This window comes from Pinus tabuliformis, chromosome 7 (genome assembly GCF_031772625.1).
Source record: "Pinus tabuliformis cultivar Carrire ecotype Pingquan chromosome 7, CPIR1, whole genome shotgun sequence".
Taxonomy (NCBI): domain Eukaryota; kingdom Viridiplantae; phylum Streptophyta; class Pinopsida; order Pinales; family Pinaceae; genus Pinus; species Pinus tabuliformis.
The window spans coordinates 458,009,814-458,014,984 of record NC_142293.1 but is presented as its reverse complement, the minus strand read 5'-3'; the positions used below and the strand labels follow the sequence as shown (position 1 = coordinate 458,014,984).

General features: G+C 29.5%; 1 pseudogene; it reads left to right on the top strand.

Moving 5' to 3' along the window:
- Positions 1–2,660: 2,660 nt before the first annotated feature.
- On the top strand, positions 2,661–2,995 carry LOC149247942 (signaling peptide TAXIMIN 2-like; annotated as a pseudogene).
- The last annotated feature ends 2,176 nt before the right edge of the window (positions 2,996–5,171 follow it).

The window sequence follows — 5,171 nt, the reverse complement described above, 5'->3', positions numbered from 1 at the left end:
AAGATCTTCTTCTCCATTCTCGTCGATGGATCTATTAACAATTCTGGTGATTTCTACTTGTAGCAATTGGATCATGTTTTTGTCTCCTTTAGCCTTTGTTTTGTGCAGGAATTTTCTTAGGCATTTTTGTCTCCTCTTTCATGGAACCCCTATTACAATGGGATGATCTCTCACTCCTTTATGGAAGTATGATGGATAGATCAACTATTTTCCTTTGTAATTCTGGGCATAAGTCTATTTGTGATCATGCATTTTTCATTATAAGGCTTTTTCTGTTATGGTTTCCGAGGCATTATGCAGAAAATTAAGCTCACCAAATTAATGAACAATGTAACTACTTTTATTGAGTCGAGAGGCTCATTCAACAACCTAGTATGAGGGGGATGTATAAGGTTGTCCATCTGTCTGTCCATTCAGTTGACATGTGGCCCTTCAAAATAAAAATACTTTTTTTTCTATAAAGAGAAAAATAATGTCAGCGATAATAAAAGAAATGAATATGATATAAAGTAATCAAAAGTAAAAAGAAAACTAAGTGAAATGTTTAAATATTATAATTTTCAAAAATATTTCAACAAGATATTTAAATAAACTATTTGAAGATCTATGTTAACTAATTTATGTTAGTATCAACTTCATATATATATATATATATATATATATATATATATATTTGTTAAAATACAATACTTTAATGTTCTGTATAAAAAAATATTCAGTGTGGGTTATCAATAAAATATTTTGATATGAATTAATGTTGACATATAGGTAAAAATATATTAATTATAACAAAAAAAAGAAATTGCACTATAAACTGTCTCGATGTAAATGTTATGTAAAATATTTTAATGTCAATTATGTATATGTTATATATAATTTTTAGAAAATGATGTATATACCATGAAAAAATTATGTTTTTTATGGTTAAAACATATATTTGGTCCTACGTATACTCTATATAGCATTCAAAAATACAATTTAAATAATGAAAAATAACACATTGTATTTTACAGTTTAAAGGAGTTTGTACATGAATAAAATTGATCTTTCTCAGCTCATATTAGATCCGTCCTTAAGATGAATATATACTCATTCTTAATAAAAGTTATCGTTTTTTTTCCTGAAAAAAATAAAAATAAATAAAATTAATTAATTAATTAAAAATTATGGTTAATCATCTGAGATGATTGGAATAAACAAATAGTTGTAAGGTGCCTAGATATGTAATTCATTAATTAATGAACATTAGAAAAGCTATAAAGAGTAATGTCATTGTAAAACCAAAAAAAAATCACTAACACAAATATGAAAAAAAATAATAATACAAAATGGAAATACCTGAAAAATGGTTTAGGAATGGAAAATAAAAATATTTTTTTTGGTTATAGAGTAAAAAATAATTCCTCATTATTTTAGATATGTTTTAAATAATAGGAACCCATTGTAATTTCTTGTGAAGCTTCTTTTAGAATTTCAATATTTCTTCCAATCTCATCTTAATATTAAAAAAAGAAAACGAAAAATTGAAACCTTTTATTCTATGTGCCACGAATCTTAAACCCAAAATTTCCAATCTTTGTCATATCAGTTATGAACCCTTCACATAATCAAAAACTGAAAACCATTAGCTTTGGATATCTTCATATCGATATGTGAAATTTATTTTACACAATTGGTCAACTATTGGTCATCAATAGATTAATTTAATTATGAGTTATATGATAATGATTACTTGTTATCTGATATTCGATGCAACCCTCATTCCTATATACTATTTAACAAATATTTTAACACCGTTTAATGATTTCCTTATCATCCATATACTAGGACAACTACATGAACGAGCATTTTAAGACATATTTTAAGAAAAAAAATGATTTTGTCTTAAATAGTTACGCCGTAAGGCATTTCCCTTTGGGATTAACTCCTTTGTATGCCACCGTGTAATGTTTTGAGCCGTTGATCCGTTGTGTGAGACAATCAAAAAAATCTCTTTCGTCGGATCATTACAGGTTGTTGCTCATTGTAGGTTGGGTCATTATACGGTGGAAGTTAGTTATCCCTGTATACCACTATGTAATGTCTTGAGCCGTTGATCCATTGTGTTACAGGAGTAAAAAAATCTCCTTCGTTGGATCATTATAGGCTGTTGTGCACTGTAGGTTGGATCATTATACATTGGAAATTAGTTAAATAACTACTACGCTGGAAGTTAGTTAAAGAACAACTCATACCACTCTGTATCCTACAGAAGGTAAAAAGGCCAGAAAGAAAACATGAGAAAGGCGAGAAGGCAAGCATGAGAATTTTTTTCATTTGTGTAAGTATTTCAATTTGTGAAGTATACTACTGCTTCCAGACGAAATTCGAGTAAGTGAACCTTGCAACACTAGGTATTAACAAGACCTGGTCCACATCAGAGACAGGTTCTTCTAGGATGGAAGGAGCTTGCAATCTTCTAGAATGGAAGGAACTTGCAATGAAGCTGACCTCGTTGACAAACATCATCTGATAATGCAAATTATGTATAAACAACCCTCCATTGATCCGAGTTATATTTGCATTGGAGAATTACTACATTCGCAATGTCAGATCATACACAGAGATTTCAATCAATAACATCGCGCAGTAAAATTTCAGAGATTCAGGTACTCAGACAAATGGGCGATTGTAGAGGTTTTCATTGAGTCTTCCCTTTGCATTATTGTCCCTCATATTTGCAGTTTTGGGTGCAATCATCTGGATCTTGGGGTAAGTTTCATTTTGCAAATCTCTTAACATATCCACCTTTTCAGATTTCTGGGTTCTTAACATTTAGATTGTATGGCCATTGGATTATAAATTTCTGGAATATGAGTTTTTGCTGCCATATCTTGTATCAGTTTTGAATATTTCAATATTGACTTGCCTATGCCCATATTGTTGTATATGCATTTCAGGGCTGGTAAACATGGCAAAGCTTCCTCTTAAAGTGATGAGATGGTTCACTCACTAGATATCCTGCTATCTTGCTGAACATCACATTGTTTTATTTCTTTTCATCTATCTCGATACTCTTACTCATGTTTGTAAATCAGAGTATTGTGTATTGTCTGTTCAAAATAATTTTAAAGTAGATTAGGTAAACAATATTGATCTTGAACCGTGTTCCATACGTGAGGGAGGATGTATTTTTCAGTGGATGCAGAGATTTATCTGTAAAAAGCAAAGTAGAATAAGTTATTATCTGCAAAAATGGTAAGGAAAAAGAAGCTTCACAACCGTGAACTTCTTGTTTTTTCATTAATAATGTAAAATTTTTAATGATTGGGATTTATAATTTTCTTTGTATTCGAATTGAATAATCTTAACCATTAATTTGTACATTTTTAACAGGTATTAAATTTTTAACAAATCTGCACTTCTTCAATTTAGTTAAATTTTACACTCAGCTAAAAGAAATTGTATAGAAAAATGCTTTTCCTGAATCTTGGTTTCTGCAAGAGAATTGGTTATTGATACTCTTTCAACAACTTGGAGTTTACAGAAAATTGCAGTAATGTTGGTGTTGAGTTTTATACATTGTAATTTGTGCTAACACCTCTATCGAAGAGGTCTCATTAGCGATTCTGATACAAAGAGGAATCCCATTTGCTTCTCGGCCAGGAATTGTTGCTGCCTTCACCATCCCTGTCTCCAGGGTTGCTGAGGCACCTAGATCTACACCAAAATGCTACTATTTTAGTCATTTCCGAGTGTAGCTTCAACCTTGATGCAAAAATCATTTACGTTTTTTTTGCTTCAATTCCAGCCGATGAATATGAATATACATATAAATCACTCGCTTACCTCATAATAACCATTGGCTCTATCACTTCATAACTGATGTGTACCCTTCTGTACCCTTCTCATCTTACATCTTCTAGGTAGCTTTACCACAGTAGGCTCATTTTGATACGAAATAAAAAAGGTAAATATGTAACAATCTTACATCTTCCCAATATACATATAAATCACTCACTTACCTCATAATAACCATTGGCTCTATCACTTCATAACTGATGTGTACCCTTCTGTACCCTTCTCATCTTACATCTTCTAGGTAGCTTTACCACAGTAGGCTCATTTTGATACGAAATAAAAAAGGTAAATATGTAACAATCTTACATCTTCCCGGTAGCTTTACCACAGTAGGCTCATTTTGATACGGAAATAAAAAATAAATACGTAACAAACCAACATAATGCAAAACGCGTTGCTTCATTATTTCATATTTTATTATATACATGCATATATATATGTATATATTATTTTCCTAAAGATAGATTTGTTTTGGACACATACGAATCTAAGTATTTTTAGTGCTTATTTCTATAATTTATATAAAAATAATTATGGACACCTTATCTTTACAATTTTTTACAATTATGTTTTACTAGTAGAGTGAAATTATAAATAGCATATATATATATATATATATATAAATTAAATAGCTCATAAATATTAATAGTTAGCAATTTATGTAGGTATCAAAAGATGTGTTTTATAATACATTGTATAAATTGTAATTTGATTATATAAATTAAAATAATGGTTAATATTTATAAACATTATATTTAGAAGATGGGTCTATAGTAATTATAAAATGAATTAATATATGAGCTAAACATATGTGTATTTACAAGAAAATGTAACAAGATTTACTGAGCTTGCTTACCATGGTACCCTTGCTTGATACCATAAATCATATATACCACATGCCCAAAACTAAGAAGGCAAATAGTTAGTTAATTAAATTTTGGGGGTTAGTATGTTATATTTATTACCTTAAAAGGTAAAAGTTTGAATTTAATTAACAAGAAACGTAACTTATTCCTAGATCCATTTAATATTATTAAAAATATCTAAATGGATAAAACATTAAATTTATATGAAATAAGAAAAAATAGATAACCTTAGTTAGATAATGACCTCATACTAACTATAAGGAATCCAACATAACTTGATTTTTATCGATTTTACCCTAATTAACATGGTAATTAAATTAGAAAGAATATAGGACAACTAGGCTGGACCAATGACTACTAAGCAACAACGGGGCACCAAGACCAAGGAATAGGGAGAGGAAAAATTAATTATTTGATGAATTTCTAAGTTTGTTTAGTTATATTTATTACCATATGCTAGAGTAT